Below are 19,491 nucleotides of genomic sequence, written 5' to 3'. Positions count from 1 at the left end.
GGTGGCAGAGGGCAGAAATGGTCATTTAGGATTCACAAGTGGCCTGTGCATCAATGCGATGCAGGAGCTAGGGATGGAAACTTGAAATAAGCTGAAGACTTTAAGGAGGTTGAGTACTATGTCGTTGAATGAAAGCATGAGGAAGACTAACATATTTATGAGTGGAGTGGGTGCAAAAGTGACTGTCAGTTCCTTCTACCCTTTGGCGCATAACAAGAGGCCAAATATCAGGAAAGATAAGTGAAGTTTGACTGAAGGTTACATATCTCTCCCGTTCACCTTTTATATTCCATTAGCTTTGTGGTGACTGGAAACCCAGAGTGGGAAGTGAAATATAATACTAGACAGAAGCTCTCTTATTGTCATTCCCTCATTCCAAAATCTGCATTTCTCTGGGTCTGCCCTTTAAAAGAGGGACACTGGATAATAATATACTCTTGAATGGAAGTGAATTGCTGGCACTTATGTCCAGCATTTATGATGCTGTTTTAATGTTGTCACAGACCTTTTTAACCCCTATTTGCTGCTCTTAAACCAATCTCCTTTCTGCACTGTAGGTCAGTAATTGCAGTGTTGCCCATTCTAGGTCTGCACCAAGAGCATTTTGGGGATTAATTAGGAGTAGGGAAATACTGTGGATCCTTAAATTAATTATGTAATGCCGATATAGGAGCAAGTTTACATTGTATTCTGTTCTCAATGTAGCAAGCACCTGGTGCAGTGGCAGACTAACGTGTAATGTAGTGCCAGTTACAATCAGAAAGAATGTTATTATGGAGCCATAGAGCCAAGGAGGTCAGAAATGAAGGTGTTGGTGGTAAGGAATGCAAATTCAATTCTCGCATGTATATCAAGAGGACTGGAATACTAAAATAGAGATGTAATGCTGAGGCTCTATAAGGTGCTGGTCAGACAGCATTTATAGTACTGTGAGCAAATTTGGGACCCATATCTGAGGAAGGATATGCTGGCTCTGGAGAGGGTCCCGAGGAGGTTTACAAGAATGATTCTTGGAATGAGTGTGTGAGCATATGATGAGTGTTTGACGGCTCTGGGCCTCTGCTCGCTGGAGCTTAAAACGTTGAGGGGGGACCTCATTGAAACTTAGAGAATAATGAAATGCTTGGATAGAGTGGATGTGGAAAGGATGTTTCCACTGGTGGGAGAGTCAAGGACCAGAGGTCATAGCCTCAGAATTAAATGGTGCTCTTATAGAAAGGAGGTGAGAAGAAACTTAGTCAGAGGGTAGTTAATCTGTGGAGGCCATCAGTGGATATTTTACAGACAGAGATAGACAAATTCTTGATTAGAAACGGTATCTAAGGTTATGCGGAGAAGGCAGGAGAACGGGATTATGAGGCAGAGATCAGCCATGATTGAATGCGGAGCGGACTCGATGGGCCGAATGGCCTATTTCTACTCGTATAACTTGTGAACTTGTGAGCTTGTATCACAGCCCCTTCAACAAGCCTGTGAAGACTCGGAGACACCACTTACACTAATCCTAATTTATTCTCCCCACGTTCTGACTGAATCCCCCAGATTCTGCCATACACCAAATGCACCGGTGACAATTTACAATTGTCAATTCATCCACCATATGTTTGGAATATGAGGCATAAAGCTAACTGCCTGGAGTCAACCCATGAGGTCACAGGTGGAGGATGTAAATTGCACGCTGACCAGATCTTCAGAGATATGCAGTGAATCCATTCTCTGGAGATGTGAGACAGCAGCAGCAGCACCAGCTGAGTCATTGTGCTGCCCAAGATGAAAGCTGGAATCTGGATCAATGACTGGTTAATGTGAGGCCAGACTTGTTAACATTTGATTTGATTCTATAAATCCTCAGAGGTTGGAATACTAAACCTGTTCTCCCCAAGTGGCCATTCAATGCTTAAAGACTACTTAAGCATGCATGTTGGATGCACTGAGTTGTTTTGAGGCCTTCCTATGAATGTAGATGTGTGTGGTGCTCCCGATCAGTTCAGCAGCATAGCACTGCATTGGATCCTTGGCATAGATTGTAATATAGGACTTGATCATAACCTTTGCTGCCTATCTCCTTTTGCTGCCTTTGCAGTCATTCCCTAACCTGCTTTGTGGTGGTAATGCATAGGGCCAGGATTTTGCCATGAATGCCATGCGCCTTTTCATGCCTTTTTTGATGTTTTCACCAGGATAATGCTTTTTTCATGATCGAGTGCCTAAATCAGCCTTTTTTTGCTGTTTTGCTAAAAGGTCGTGCTATTTTCGCTAGTAGTACCGTGTTTACAATGAAATTTTCTATGTTAACACGTGAATATTAATGTCTTTCGGTGAGTAAGCGTTTCGGCAGAGCGGCCTTTCGGTGAATTTGCTTTTAATTTGCTTTTAGGCATCATGCCCATTCGTTTAATTGGCATTTCGGCTTTGTGCACTTTCAGTTATTTGGAATTTTGTTTCCATTTGGTTATTTGGCTTCCACTTCTTTGCTTCGGCTTCTCATCCTTCGACGCCATGTCCGGGTACCAAACAGCTGAACTATTGCTCAGTTGTTTACATCTTCACTTGCTGTAGTTTGGCCAGAACACGAGAATGTACTTCTGTTTGCGACAAAGTTTTATTCCCCAAAATGTTGCATTTGACATGGACTTCATAGATTTGCTAAGCACAGACGTAGCTTGTTTCCAAATGTCGATTGCCTAGTTTCCAATGTCAAGAAAATCTTCCTCAACGTACCGTCACGTTGTTCAAGGAAATGGCACCTGAGATTCCGCTACCTCCTCAGCCGGTTTTGACTAGGTGGGGTACACGGCTCTCCGCTCTACCCTACTATGCTGCAAATTTTGAAAAGGTAAAATAAATCGTCAACTGTTTAGAAGAAAAATCTGCTGCAGTCAGGATCGTCAGTGATATCATGCAGAAAAAGTCCCTCCACTGCGATCTAGTGTTTATTGCTTCCAATTTTGTAACCTTCTCACAAGCTATCGCCTCCCTTGAGAAACGTGACGAAACATTAGTGAATAACTTGCAGGTTTTCAAGAACATAACTGATGATAATCGTAAAGTTCTTGGCGATGTAGGTAAAGACATACAAAGAAAATATGAGAGAGTGATTTTCGCCAACAAAGATCTTGAAGAAATACAAAACGTATCTAAAGTACTCAAAGGTAGTTGTAATGCACAAGATATCAACATGAATATAGAGTCTGTAGCTTGTTTCGGGTATGCACTAGTGACCTCAGCTGGGGTAGAAAGAAGTTTTTCACAACTGAAGCATATTGTGTCTAACAGATGGCATCGTTTAACACCAGATAATTTAAAAATAATGCGGGTAATTATGTGCAACCAGGCAATTTTGGTAATTTAATGTAGTATACCGTTATTATTATTTTTAACCATATTTTGGTGGAAATAAATGCCTTTTTATGCCTTTTTTGTCTATAAATGCTTTTCGTGCCTTTTTTGTAATTTTATTATGCCTTTTTGCCTGCCTTTCAGAGTTTTTTAGTGCCTAAACATCCTGCTTCTAGTAATGCTCTATGGTAGCATAGTGGCTGTGTGAGTAAACAAGTAATCTGGATGATTAGTACAGTTGTCATAGATTATGGAGAGAAGGCAGGTGAATGAAGTTAGGAGGAGATAGATCAGCCATGATTGAATGGCAGAGTAGACTTGATGCGCCGAATAGCCTAATTCTACTCCTATCACTTATGACCTTATGACTAAACTAATGAACCAGAGATGTGTTGAAATATCACAGTGATAGCCACAAAATGTGTAGTTAATTTAATAAATCTGCTATAAAACTGCAGCTTAAACCAGGAAAAGTACAAGATTGTTGTAAAAAATTCCAGCACGTTGGATTCTCCAGGGAAGGAAAGGTGCCTCTCTTTCTCAGGCGAACCTGTGTGTGAAGTGAATGACTCTGAACGGCCTACCAACTACTTGGTTCAAGGCCATTGTGAATGCGACCCAAATGCTGCCCTTTCATGACCTTATGAAGAAAGGCAGAATCCTTTGCCTTGGGATGAGGGCACAGAGAGCAGAGGTCACAAAGCTCCACAGCAGCACTGACTTCTCCAGCTCCCCTGCCTCCCACACTCAGTAGCTGTGCAGTGACTCATTATTTCAGGAGCTAGTTCTGTTTCCCCAATGAGCATGAAATAATACACTATAAAACTCACTGACCACACACTTCTGACATTTCAAGAAAATGCCTTGACAATTTTTACTCAGATGTATCTGATCCGCTCTGGGGTTCTTTTGATTTGCAGTAGTGTATAGTTTTACTCTGGATCTCTCTCTGCAGATTAAAATATTTCCCTGCCTTGTTCTCTTGTCAGCTATGTCTTTGTGCAGCCATACCTACTACTGGTATGTCCTGTTTTACATTTCTCTGTGTTTTTGATGGATCTTTGTGCCCTTCCTAACTGTTGCTAATATTTCACCATCTCTAGCAACAAATGCAGCTGCCAGGCATACTGGACATAAAACCGTGCCTTGCATACATGGTCCTTTCCACTAAATTATATTTTTAGCAATACTACTCCAAGCCCTGCTAATCTTCCCACTGATGGCGTCTCTGACTTGTGGCTCCAGATCTCTACTGCAGCCACATGCCCACTTATCTTTCCCTTCCACTTCATAGCTATGTCCTGAACACCAAACACATTGGCTGTGACTAACAGAGCAAACCCAAAGCAGGAGACCAAGTGTAATGGCAATTACTTCCTTTTCTAAAGTCCAACTTTCCATTGCCATTACTACACAAGTAGGTAGGAGTGATCTTACGCAGAACATTTATTGTTGCGGGTGATTTCAACCACTCCGACCTTAAAACTGTACTCCCCAGGTTCCACCAGCATGTTTTCTGCCCAACCAGAGGAAACAATGTTCTGGACTTAAATTACACTAATATCACTGAAGCCTACAAAGCCCTCCCCCTCCCCCACCTTGGACAGTCTGACCACCTCTCCCTGTTCCTGCTCCCCAAATACACACCTCTGATCAGACGTGTGAAACCTACCATGAGGACAGTGAAGGTCTGGCCTGAGGGGGCTGTCTCTGACTTACAGGAGCAGTTTCAGCAGACAGACTGGAGTCTCTTTGCTACTCAGTCCACCTCCAATTCACAAGTGGACATCAACTCATACACCTCAACAGTTCTGGACTATATAAAATTCTGTACCGATAACGTCACTACCCACAAGGAGATAAAGACTTTCCCTAACCAGAAGCCGTGGATGAGCAGGGAGGTCAGACTCCTACTGAAGGCTCGCGATGCCGCTTTCAGATCTGGCGACGCTGAGGGATACAGCTCATCCAGGGCCAATCTGAAAAGGGGAATTAGGACTGCTAAACTAAATCATAAACGGCGGATTGAGGAGCATTTCCACAACAACTCTGACCCCAGGCGCATGTGGCAAGGAATCAAATCCCTTGCCGATTATCAGAAAGTTAACACCCCTCCCCCAGACAACGACACCCTGCCTGATGAGCTAAACCACTTCTATGCTCGCTTTGACCGAGACAACAAAACCCCAGCCATTAAAGTTGCTCCACCCCCGAATGAACAACCTCTCAGCCTCTCCACCTCTGCTGTACAAGATGCACTGAGCAAGGTGAACGAGCGCAAAGCTGCCGGCCCCGATGGCATCCCTGGCCGGGTGCTTCGGGCATGTGCTGGACAACTATCCCCAGTCCTCGCCAACATTTTCAATCTCTCACTGGCCCAGGGTGTTGTCCCCACTTGCCTCAAGACATCAACCATCGTGCCAGTGCCCAAACAGTCAGCCACAGGGAGTCTCAACGATTTCCACCCAGTGGCACTCACCCCTGTCATTGCAAAGTGCTTTGAGCGGCTGATCTTGGCTCACCTCAAAGCCTGCCTCCCCCCCACACTGGACCCCCATCAGTTTGCCTACCGGACCAACAGGTCTACAGAGGACGCCATATCGGCGGCCCTACACTCTGCCCTGACCCACCTGGACCACAAAAACTCCTACATCAGGCTGCTGTTCATTGATTTCAGCTCTGCCTTTAACACCGTCATCCCAGCCAGCTTGATCACCAAACTCAGTGGACTTGGCATCTCCACCTCCCTCTGCAACTGGACATTGGACTTCCTCACTAACAGACCACAGTCTGTTAGGGTCAATAACCTCACCTCCTCCACTATAACACTGAACACCGGAGTGCCACAGGGCTGTGTGCTCAGCCCTCTCCTCTACTCCCTCTTCACCCACGACTGCATCCCAAAGTACGGATCCAACGCCATTATTAAGTTTGCTGACGATACCACGGTAGTAGGACTGATCAGCGACAACGATGAGTCAGCCTACAGGGATGAGATCCAGCACCTGACCACCTGGTGTGCCGACAATAACCTCATCCTCAACTCCAAAAAGACGAAGGAGATTATTGTCGACTTCAGGCAGACCAGAGGAGGCAGTCATACCGCCATCCATATCAACGGGACTGAGGTGGAGCGCATCTCCAGCTATAAATTCCTCGGAGTGCATATCTCGGAGGACTTGTCCTGGTCCCTCAACACCTCCAAGCTGATCAAAAAGGCACAGCAGCGCCTTTACTTCCTTAGGAGGCTCAAGAAAGCCCACCTGTCCCCCCAGATCCTGACCAACTTTTACCGCTGTACCATAGAGAGTATCCTGACCACCTGCTTCACGGTATGGTACAGCAGCTGCACTGCTGCGGACAGGAAAGCACTACAACGGGTGGTGAAAACCGCGCAGCACATCATCGGTGCCCCGCTCCCTGCCATGGATGCCCTCCACCGAAAACGGTGTCTGAGACGGGCTGGGAAGATCATCAAAGACCCCTCACACCCCAACCATGGACTGTTTGCCCTCCTCCCATCAGGGAGGCGGTACAGGAGCCTCGGGTCACGTACCAGCAGGATGAGGAAAAGCTTCTATAACAACACAATCACACTGCTGAACTCGGAGTCCCGACGATAGACTTCTCTGGTCCCTCCGTCCCCCTGTGTTTAATCATTCTGTATTTCCTGATTATTCTGTATCTTCTCTCTTTCTATTTTTTTTTTCTTGTTTTTTCTCTTTATGTACAACTACTACGGACTGACGCAAAACTGCATTTCGTTGTACTGATACTTGTATTTTGTGCGATGACATTAAAGTTGAATTGAATTGAATTGAATGAAAGAAACAGATCAGCCAGTTGTTATTTCCAGTTTAATTGATTCTTTATTGAAGTAGTTGTACAAACTTAGAGATGAACATACCAGGTCCACCCTATTCTCACCCCAGTTATAGCTGTCTGTTCTCTCGCTCTGGTGAGAACTGTGTTCTCTCCACAACTCGACCCGAAACATCACCCATTTCTTCTCTCCAGAGATGCTGCCTGGCCCGCTGAGTTACTCCAGCATTTTGTGTCTACCTTTGGTATAAACCAGCATCTGCAATTCCTTCATGCACATGTAGACATTTGGCTTCTGTTCTCTGCATTGTAATGTGCATTTGCATTGAGATCACCAGCCATATACAGCGTCATCAAGTGACATACAAAGCATGTTTTGTTATTCCTTGCGCAATTTGAGACCTCAAAGGAGTGCAGGTCGCTTACAGCAAAGAAGGCATCAACTGTTCATTAAAGTGACCACCTACCAAGTTGGAGACTTCAAAGCATCAGCAGTCTTTCAGAGAGGTCCTCTTAACTATTTCCGAAATGTCGCCTATTTTCTTCGCTCCATAGATGCTGCTGCACCCGCTGAGTTTCTCCAGCATTTTTGTGTAACTTCGATCTTCCAGCATCTGCAGTTCCTTCTTGAACAAACTATTTCCCTAGTTCTGTCCTGGTATGCCGTCCTTCACTAAGGAAGTCGCAAGCAATCTCCCAGATGTACCAGTGGCCAGAAGATCTAGGGTGACAGAGGAACTGAAGGAAATTTACATTAGGCTGGAAATGGTGTTGGGTAGACTGATGGGACTGAAGGCTGGTGAATTCATAGGGCCTGATGGTCTGCATCCCAGGGTACTTAAGGAAGTGGCTCTAGAAATTATGGATGCATTGGTGATCATTTTCCAATATTCTATAGATTCAGGATCCTGTGGATTGGAGGGTAGCTAGTGTTATCCCACTCTTTATGAAAGGAGGGAGAGAGGAATTATAGACCTGTTAGCCTAACATTGGTGGTGGGGAAGATGCTGGAATGGCCTACTCCTGCACCTATTGTCCATGTGGCACATTTTATCGCAACATTCTCCTGGCCACTATTCACGTGCCCATACCTGCCACCACTATTAACATTCTATGGTCCATCCACTTTCCATCAAAAACTTGACCATCCAATCTTCACTTCCCACCATCTGATCTCGTGCCCTGCCCCTCAATAATCATGTCCTGGAAAATGTAAAGCTTCCAAAGGGTCTCTCCTGTAAATGGCCTGATAGAATGATGATCCTGATAGAATCATCATGGATAGAAAGGTGGAAGGTTGGACATGTTAGACCTTTGTCATTCACATTTCATTATGGGCTTTTGGAGTCCCTTTTGTGTAAAAGCAAAAAAATTAATTATGCCTGAGGAAGGATAGCTTCCTCGTGCAGAAACTTGAAGCAGGATTGCAAGGTCATATTTTTATTTTATTGGAAATGTAACCTGTACCAAATTGAATACGTTAGCAGAGTCATTATCACCACTATCAATCACAGGTTGAAGATAGACACAAAAAGCTGGAGTAACGGGTCAGACAGCATCTCTGGATAAAAGGAATAGGTGACATTTCGGGTCGAGACCCTTCTTCAGACTGAGAGTCAGGGGCTTTTGACAATTCACCAGGGTGAACTTGATTGTGTATCATCAACTCAGGAAATTGTTGGTGTGAACCGAACCACAACTGTGGGTTTTTCTGAGGAAGTTTCACCTGGACAGTGGACAGCTGACACCAGGCAGATGTTATCCTCGCCCATCTTACTAAATAATACCTGACTACTTACTAGAATTGAAAGTATCAATCTGCAGACTTTTATGTTGTTATTTTCCAAAACAGAATAACAGGTCGTCTGAAGAACACAGCACTATTCCTGTGTTATGCAGGATCTCTGTCTTAAATTCTTACTCCTCAGAGAACTACGTACAGATACGAGATGGTAAAGCTCCTTTCAACATTGAATTTTACGTCTACACTTCCCTATTTACCGCGGCTCATTCCAGTAATTTCTTATGTTCTTGTTGTGTTCTTCGCCATGAGCTCTGTGTCTTCACTGTGATTACAAAACTCATAAGATTATCTCAAATAGAACCATAGGAACCAATTGTTGTGCACTGAAGCAATGCAAATCCTGCAAAATAATATAAAGTCGGCGAGCCAACGGAAGTTTTAACAAAGATAAGCCAGAAATCTATCTCTGGGGTGTAGCAGTAAAAACATTATATGGTTGCTTTAACAATTTGCTTCTGTTTCAGATTCCATCCTATTAACTTCAATGAAATGAATTTTGAAAGCAAAGCCAGTTAGTATTTTTGCTCTTATGTAGTGCATTTCGTATTACTCAACAGAAATGAACTTTGAGGCAATTATATCCAAGCTTGAATCTGTTTCTATATGTAAACAATGTGATTTATTTTGCAGACAAATAATACATAATAAAAGTGGAATATGTGAGAAATTCTCAGATGCCTTGCAAAAAGAGAGTTGGTGGTGAATGGTGATTATATAGTACTGACATTGTAAGTAGCTCACTGTATTGTAAGTCGTCAGTGATAGCCTTGGTGAGAAATAGAAGAAAACTGCATAGCTTTTCTTCACTGTCCCCTTTTCGATTCATTGTTTTGTGTAAGCTTCAAAGAAGCATCATGATTCGTGGTCGAGGGCAGCTTCAACCATTAAAGCAGAAAAAAAATGTCCTCCTGACAAACGTTAAGTCTTGCCACCAGATTCAACTTGAGCCATTTGTAGAATCAAATGGGGCTTTATTGTCCTCAGCAACTTAACTAAAAAAAAACCTTGAATAATGAATCTTAAAATTAACAAGATGTTGGAGAAACTTCAACGGTGTAAAGTCATATTTAAATTAATGTGCCATCTTTTTTCTAATGTTTCCAAATTAATAAATCTTTGGAAAATTAAGAAAATATTTCTAAATTAAAAAAAAGTTATTTAAGAACTATTACCTGAGCCACTTATGGCTTCCCTCCTTCCTTCCCCTCTTCATTCTTCTTGGCTTCTCCTGAAACTCAAAGGCCAAGTTACTATGTTGTCATATTTATGTCTGCATTGGAGACATCGTGGCTATTGCTTGTAGATGTTCACAGAGTCACTGAGGCCAACATTTGGAACTTTGGGGGAGGTGAGAGGCAGGGGGTGGGGGTGGGGTGAGTGGAAAGGAGGGGGGAACAGAGGTGGGCAGGAGATAGGAGGCACGAGGGAGACAAGGGAGGGGTAGAGGAAGGGGGAAGGGGGAAGGGGAAGGAACAGGAGGCTGTGGGGGAAGGAAGGAAGCTATGAGGATGTCTATTCATGTTCTCCAGAGATGCTGTCTCACCTGCTGAGTTACTCCGACATTTTTGTATCTTGTTTTGTAAACAAGGTTTGTTCTGCAATTTCTTGTTGTTACTTTGGGTAAACATAATTTTACATGAGATTTATTCATAAAAAATGGTTGCAAATCTAGTCCAGCAAGTTTAAATGGACTAAAACATCACTAAAAATGTTCATCAAGAAGGTGGTAAAGTTTTTAATTAACTGATGATTACCACTACCAAAACACTTGATATGGGAAAGTATTTTACTCTCTAATAATTTGTTTCACCTATCAAACTTATTGTTGCCTTTGAAAGGACATGCCATTATATAACGTATTTAGACAATGCCCAATAAAAAGAAAGAGTTTAAAATATATGGATACTCTGCAAATGTAGTGTAATACAAAATCACGTTAGGTTTTGTGGTAGTCCTTATGGTTTTGTGGTAGTCCTTGTAAATGAAGCCACCCATGAAACTGGCTTTTTGAATTGGGAAACCTGTAATGTATTCAATTACTGGTGATGCGGGTGACTGCTTATAATTTTTTTCTGATTTAGACAGAATAGAATTGCAAAGTTTTACTTAAATCTAATAACTTTTGAATTATATTTTGCAATGACAGGAATCATTGTTTAACATTATGGTATTAATCTTAAACACTCCAGTTACTCACATTAAAAGGAAATAAAAGATGAATTACAACTCACTTCAGTGAATCAAATTTGTGTAGGAGTTAATTTGTTAGGACAGAAAAAATTATTAAAAACTGAAATAAAGCCCAATAACTAATTAATGTATTTTTGCAGGTTATGTCACTTATTATCTGAGAATCAAAGGCATAAACACATGCATTTTGATCATCATAATATTTAACCATTTTGGAAAAGATTAGAATTGTAATGAAAAAAAAATATATATATACTTTAGATCAAATACATATATACATATATTTACTGTAGATTTATATATATATTTATATATATATATATATAAATAACATAAACACACACACACACAACACGCATATATACATATATAATACATACATACATTTACTGTAGACTATATGCATTTATATGTAAATTTACTGTAGATTATATATGCACATACACGCAGGCACACATGTGTACACACACACACACACACACACACACACACACACACACACACACACACACACACACACACACACACACACACACACACACACACACACACACACACACACATATATATATATTAGATGCTCTAATAAAATTACGGTGAAGCAGTTGTTTAAAAGATAAAAGTTAATCAAAAGTAATGTTGGTCACTTGGTAATACGTAGTAAAGATTTTTGGCACTTTTTCAGTAACTGTTGTTAAAATCATGTCAATATCCTATAAAACAAGCCTGTTCTGGTGACTCTGTCAAAGTGCCGACAAATTCTACCGCACATCAATTGGCTGTTTCGATCGTTCTGTAATTGCAATCTACTGTACAACTGTAGAAAAATAACTTACATTCTTGCAATCAGACTTACAATCTTGCATCCTGCAAGGTTTTCTACCAACCATATATGTTAACTATAGATAATGTATATTGTCACATGGTTAATGAGCGACTGTTCTAAAATCCATTGCTGCTGCAGGTGGTGGATGGTAATGATAAAGTTAATTGAAAATGTCCTGCTGGCTTATTGGTTGAGTTCTATTGTTTAAATACAAATATTATTGCTTTAACAACCTAATTAGCTTTTATGTATTTAAATTCAATAAATATGTGCAATATATATTTAACATATGTACAAAGGAATGAAAACTGGGAGCTTAAAATAAGAATGACGGAAAATGTAATGTTTAAACTGTTCCCCCAAAAAAACAAAAAAAATCAAGAATTTAGCAATTTAGATACCATGCAGAATGTTGCCCAGAGGTTATGCCAGATGTATGTATGATCAAAACTTATGAAGGTACCAGATATCTCCTCAAAATGGACGGGTTTATTACTACAATAAGGGTCTCCACCCGAAACGTCACCCATTCCATCTCTCCAGAGATGCGTCGAGTTACTCCAGCTATTTGTGTCTATCTTAAGTGAAGCACCTTGTCAGTGGAGAAGATATAGCTGCTGCATAAAACTATTCGTGGACTTTTGTCCTCAGTTCAATGAGAGAAGTGGTACCGATCACTTCATTATTATCTTAAATACATACTACAAGTGTAACATTGAGAATATGTATTTCCACAGCAATGCCAGACACAGGGGATGTGTTCAGCTTTACCTTGACAAAAGAAAGATCATTTCAATCTTAATGACGCTCAAAGTATTTGTCCCAGGCTGGACAAGATGCAATGCTGCCAATGCCCCCCCCCCCTTTTACTCAATGAATTTTAATACCGAAGAATAACCTTCTGCAGCCATAGAGTAGGTGGACCCCCCCAACACTGACTCAAGGAGCTACATGGTCCCTTTCTCTTCAGATGTGGACTCACTGCATAGGCAGGAATACCAACTGGTCCATGATGCAAAATTGAAGAGAGTCATAATTGAAATGTCATGTTGAGTTTGAAATAACTGCAGGGAATGAAATAGGAACATAATGGAAGACTCCTGCTCTGAGTGGAATTGTCCTTCTGTAAAGAATACTAGTAAGGTTAAACAAGAACTTACCAGTTTGAAGTTTGATCGTTATTTTATGAGGAGTAATGTTGAGGGAATACGTGAAGAACCCGCCAGGACGCATGCGTGTCATTCTTCAAAGCAGCGGTGTGAAATCACAGATAACAGTAATGACCTGTACGTAGTAAGATTAGAGAAAAAAGGATACCAGTTGAACTTTATGATCGAGGGTGGGAGCGGAGGGCACGTAATCCCTCAACGTTACTCCTCATAAAATAACGATCAAACTTCAAACTGGTAAGTTCTCGTTTAATCTTACTATTTTACTTCGGAGTCACGTGAGTGACTACATGAAGATTTTAAAGCTCTGTGATTTCATGCCGTGAAAACGAGTCCATGCCTCACAACTGCCTTAATTGACTAAGGGAGGAAATCGTGTTAACGTATTCAAACATGAATCCGACATTGAAATTCCATGATGAACTATTAACAGCAATTATAGCCTCTGTCTTATGGGGTAATCATGATACAGATCTAATTTTGATTCTGCAATGTCACATCTCATTGCCTCTGTGCTGTTTAGAGTTCTCTATGTATAAGAACAAATGTCTCATAATGCATAGGCAATCATCTATTGGGTATGCACTGAACACTCTATATAATAATAATAATAATAAATTTTATTTATGGGCGCCTTTCAAGAGTCTCATGGACACCTTACAAAAATTTAGAAAATAGAGGAAAAACATGTAAGCGGAATGAAATAAATAGTAGTGACATGACTAGTACAGAAATTAAAAACAGAATTCAATTCAAAACACAATATGAGGCAATTCAAGATCAGATGAAAAGGGAGGGGGACATGGGGCTAAGGATAAGCAGAGGTGAAGAGATGGGTCTTGAGGCGGGACTGGAAGATGGTGAGGGACACGGAATTGCGGATCAGTTGGGGGAGGGATTTCCAGAGCCTGGGAGCTGCTGCCCTGGAGAAGGCTGTGTCCCCAAAACTGCGGAGGTTGGACTTGTGGATGGAGAGGGGACCGGCTGATGTGGATCTGAGGGTTGGTAGGGGGAGAGGAGGTCAGTAAGATATGGGGGGGGGCAGATAGTGGAGGGCTTTGTAGGTGAGGACCAGGATTTTGTAGGTGATCTGGTGGGAGATGGGAAGCCAGTGAAGTTGTTTGAGGACTGGAGTGATGTGATGCCAGGATTTGGTGTGGGTGATGAGTCAGGCGGCTGCGTTCTGGACCAGTTGGAGTCAGTTGATGTAGGTGGAGCTGATGCCAAGGAGAAGTGAGTTGCAGTAGTCCAGTCGGGAGGAGATGAAGGCATGGATGAGTCTTTCAGCAGCGGGAGGTGTGAGAGAGGGTCTGATTTTGGCGATGTTGCGGAGGTGAAAGAAGGAGGTTTTAATGACATGGCGGATGTGAGGCTCAAGGGAGAGGGTGGAATCAAAGATCATGCCAAGGTTGCGGGCCTGGGGAGATGGGGAGACAGTGGTGCCGTCGATGGTGAGAGTGGGGTTATTGATTTTGCTGAGTGTGGATTTGGAGCCTATGAGGAGGAATTCTGTTTTATCGCTGTTGAGTTTGAGGAAGTTATGTTGCATCCAGGTTTTTATAGCTGACAAACAGGAGTTGATATGGGAGATGGGGGGGGGGGGGGGGGGGGGGGGGGGGTTGTGGGGGGATTTGGTGCCGAGGTAGATCTGGGTGTCATCGGCGTAACAGTGGAAGTCCAGGTTGAAGTGACGGAGTATCTGACCAAGGGGGAGGATGTAGATGATGGAGAGGAGGGGGCTGAGTACGGAGCCTGAGGCCTGACGATCCCGGTCTGTTCTGTTAAACTCATTTGTGGATGTAAAAAGTTATTTTACTCGTAGAAGAGGTGTTACTATCCAGCCTTGATTTATGTGAATATGATTTATGAGTCTGAAGAAAGGTTTCGGCCCGAAACGTCACCTATTTCCTTCGCTCCATAGATGCTGCTGCACCCATTGAGTTTCTCCAGCAATTTTGTGTACCTTTGATTTATGTAAAGACTGAATTCTGTGTGCTGAGACCAATGCCATAAGCATGACCATGTCATGTGCAAGTCTATGCAGGGACAGAGCTGTAGCTGGTGACCAATTCCTCAATAATGTTGGACTATACTCATATACCATATAAGGGAATACTAGTCCTTTAGGATAATATTAAAAATTCCCCTCATGAGTTTAGTCACCAGGGGGTGAGACCCAACAGAATGACGCTCTGATCCTTGCCCCAGAATACTGAAAAGGCACTACTGGCGCAGTTTGTGGCATTAAACTGAGCCCCTCATCATAGTGGAGGCTAGCCAGGAATTTCAGAACAGAGTTATGTCCGTCGTACAGTAGTGATGTTGTTCCTAGAACAATATTTCCCACTTCCTGATGTGGATCCCGATATAGTTTCTTCATGGACTGCCTGTGAGCCGCTGTATATGTTCATTGTTCGGTTCGTTAGTCCCAGTCCGGAAATGGTTACTTAAGATTCTGCTGACGAACACATTTGTCCGATTATGGTAGGGATGATTTTCCCGCCCGTTACGGGATGAACCAACAATCTGGTTATTTCGGAACGGAGAGCCATGTTTAGTTGTATTTTGCGTAATACCCGACTGATGAGGCAGAAAGGAGGGAATGCATGGAAAAGAACAATTTCCCCCACACCCCAATGCAGCGAGAAGGCATCCATCGCTGATGCCCCAGTCTGATTCCCAAGAAAACACAGATAGGCATCCATCGCTGATGCCCCAGTCTGATTCCCAAGAAAACACAGATAGGCAACTGGTGATTAAGCCGAGATGCAGTAGATCAATCTCTGGTGTTTCATATCATGCTACAATATCAGCAAACACTTTGCGGTCCAACATCCATTCGATGTTTGTCATTGAATTTGCGTGACCTGGTGTCTGCCACTAAATTTGAGGTTACCTGGTAGGTAACTAGCTGATATTCAAATGTTTTTCTGAATACACCATTGCCAAATTGTGTTAGCCGGATTATCACATGATACCGATTTGATTCCACCCATGTAGTTAGTATATGTCACCATGGTGGTGTTATCAATCTGTAGTCTAACATGCAGGTGATGCATTTCTGAACAGTATGATTTTAGTCCATAGAACGCACCCAACATTTCCAAGTAGTTTATGACATGTATCTGAAGCAATGATGCTTCTTGTGCATCCCATCTATATCCACAACTAGAGATGGGGTTAGTAACACGCCAACCATGAACACTGGCATCAGTTTGTAGCACCACTGAATGGTTGCTGACAATGATAGGGTTTGAACAATGCCCAATATTTCCCCTATCATTGTAATTCCGTGATTGCTTAGATTGGTAGCCTCATTGGTCTCTACACATGACCAGTATTGATTTTAAGTGCTTATACCTTTGTCCTTGTAATTATTGGTAATACAAAGGTCAAACAATGTAGCTGGAAAGGCCACAGTATTGCCAATTACCCTTGCTACCAGTCGAATAGGTGGTTTACTGATGTCAATGAGGTTGTTGGCCTCAGTTAAGTCTGTACATTCCTTTGATAAGTTATCCACATGTAGACCAAGTGAAAGGTGAACCCCAAGTAGTCCTTAGTGGTGGAAGGTGTTAGCTTAGAATTAATAACGTCTATAATCCTTCCGCATAGGCACCGTATAGTAAGCTTCTTTTAATGGATGCAATCCATAAGTAGCCTATGGAATCAATTGTTTTGCAGTAACAAAGGTTTCTAATTTCGAATGAATTTACTGCACAATGTATTCGGGTTTGTCAGACCTGAATGATTGGTAACCACATCTTTTTGTTTTTCGTAAAGATATTGACACGAATTCCAAAGAGTCGTGTTGGGATTTCCCCATGATTCCCTAGCATCTAGCCTCTCCAGTTCAGCATGCGCTTCCAGTTTTTCTTCAGTTCGGTACATGCTGAACCGGGAAATTTTGTGCACAAATTCAATTGTATATCCCTGAACACTAGGTAGAAAATAAGTGTTAGTAGTTATTGCACTCCATTCCTCCCAAGAAAATGTTATCTACACACCGATTTGTGTTATTTACACCTCCTGTTTTTTGGAAGAGACCAGACCCCCCTACCTCCATGGTGACCAGTGGAAAGTTTGTTTTCTTCCTTGCAGTCGCCGTAGAGGTTGTGGCATCAGTTTTTGGATTTGGGATTTGGGGTCACACGTCTTCCACGAAGGCCGGTCTGCGCCAGGCCTAAAAGACCTCTGTCCTGTAGCCCGGCCTTTGAGCTTTCACCAGCTTCTATGTGTCTTCCTGCTGGTGGGTGCATGGAGGTGCTGTAGTCATGTGTAGGAGATCCTGCCTGTTGCCGCCTTTATGAGCCCCAGGTTATTGGCCTCCTTATTGAGCTCTTTTACCTGTTTTGACAGGTTGCCCCCAAGTAGTAATATTGGTGGTTTAATCCCTCCAGGTCTGCACAGCTCTGCAAATTTAGGGTTTAAAGCTGGGCGGATGGCATTCTCCTGAGACTATTAATCTCATACTCAGTATTGCAGAATTATGCCACATCATCTTAGCTAAACACCCTGCCTTCTGACTCCCGTTCCAATGTGTTTTCAGATGTAACTGTTCACCGTGGGAAATTTTTGAGGGATACCCATTTTCCGGTGCCGGAGCAATACTGTCTATTACAGCCATGTTCCTGTGGTTTCTTTTAGATGTACAAACTTGGACTCTTTTTCCAGGAGGTTTCCTTGTTCTTGCACCCCCTGCACACTGATTTTTTTCCTTCAGCAAAACCCCTCTTCAGTGCCAGCCCAGAATTGGTTCCCAGTACTCCCCTCTGTCGAGGGAGATGCACTGTGCAGCCCTGATAAGGTACTGCCATGGGTGTATTATATACCCATTGTGACTAGACTCCATCTCCCAGAGTCTGTCACAGTGGAGCATGTGCTCCATAAGCCACTCCATTTGGCCCCAGTAACGCTGGTCCCCGCGGCATTTCTTTGCAGTTCGACTTGTCAGCCAAGTCGGGCACAGCTGATCCCACTAATGGTGATCTGGTGCCGTCAGTGGCTGCTGGCTGTCCACAATTCCGTAGTTCTTCCCAGCCAGTGCAGTCCTTGTGGACTCCTGTCCATAGTTTTCCCCTGTGAAAAACAGCACGGGAAACAAAGCATGAATGCAGTAATTCCCTTACCTGTCGGTCTTGGTTTGAAAAACTTGCCACTGCAGGGGAACACTCCCCCCCCGCCTGCCGTTTTGACTTGTCAGAGTCAACGGCTCTGTCTGTGTAGTCTTCCCGCCCGGCCGTGGTGTTGATCTGGCCGGTGCGGGTGCCAAGTCGGGCACAGCTGATCCCACTCACGGTGATGCTGGTGCCTTTAGCTGCTGCTGGCTGCCCGCAACTCCGCGGTTTCCCCAGCCAGTGCAGCCCTTGTGGACTCTTGTCCATATTTTCCCCCTTTAAGAAACAGACACGGGAAACAAACACAACCGCAGTAATTCCCTTACCTGTCGGTCTTGGTTTTAGAACTTGCCGCTGCAGGGGAATGCTCCCCCACTTGCCGTTTCAACTTGTCAGAGTCAACGGCTCTGATCTGTGTAGCCTCCCCGCCCGGCCGTGGTGTTGATCTGGCCGGCGTGGGTGCTAAATCGGGCACAGCTGATCCCATTCATGGTGATGCTGGTGCCTTCAGCTGCTGCTGGCTGCCCGAAACTCTGCGGTCCTCCCCCCCATCAAGCTTTACATGCAGCCCTTGTGGACTCAATTTTTGTCCAGTTTCCCCCTGTAAAAACAGTGCGGGAAACAAAAAATGACCGCCACAGTAACCCCCTTCCCTTCTTCTTCCATTCCCCCCCCCCCCCCTCCAGCATATGCAGTTCCTTCTTGTACAATTTTACTGCAATGTAGTAGCAGCAATATTTTTGGCCAATTTATTTTTGGCCATGTTAGTGGACATTAAGTGGAGAGCACCTCATATCTGCACATTTCATGCCACATGTCTCAGGGTAAGACCAAGGCGTATTGAGCCATAGGGCACACATAACGACTCCCTGATATCTGAATTTATGTGAGCAATGCAGATGTCGAAAATTGCAGCCGCATTTAATCTTTAAATCCCACTAAAGCTTCATTGTTATTGTCATTGCAAGTACACAACTTTAGTTTTCATCCCATGGTCACAAGTTAGAACCAAAATTAAAGTTTTATCTGGATGTTGGCATTAACATTTTATATTCGTTTTTGGAAAGTGTTGATTGTAAATTAAGAATGAAAATGCTAAAGTCGCTGGTAATATTTTATGTCTGCTGTAAACTTAATTTATACCAATATTTTAATTTAGAAATCAAGTGCAGTAACATATTTCATCAGTTAATGTTTGCAGAATTTATTGTGAGCAACAAATTG

This window comes from Leucoraja erinacea, chromosome 22, assembly GCF_028641065.1.
Source record: "Leucoraja erinacea ecotype New England chromosome 22, Leri_hhj_1, whole genome shotgun sequence".
NCBI classification, from domain to species: Eukaryota; Metazoa; Chordata; class Chondrichthyes; order Rajiformes; family Rajidae; genus Leucoraja; species Leucoraja erinaceus.
This window is presented reverse-complemented; position numbering follows the sequence as displayed.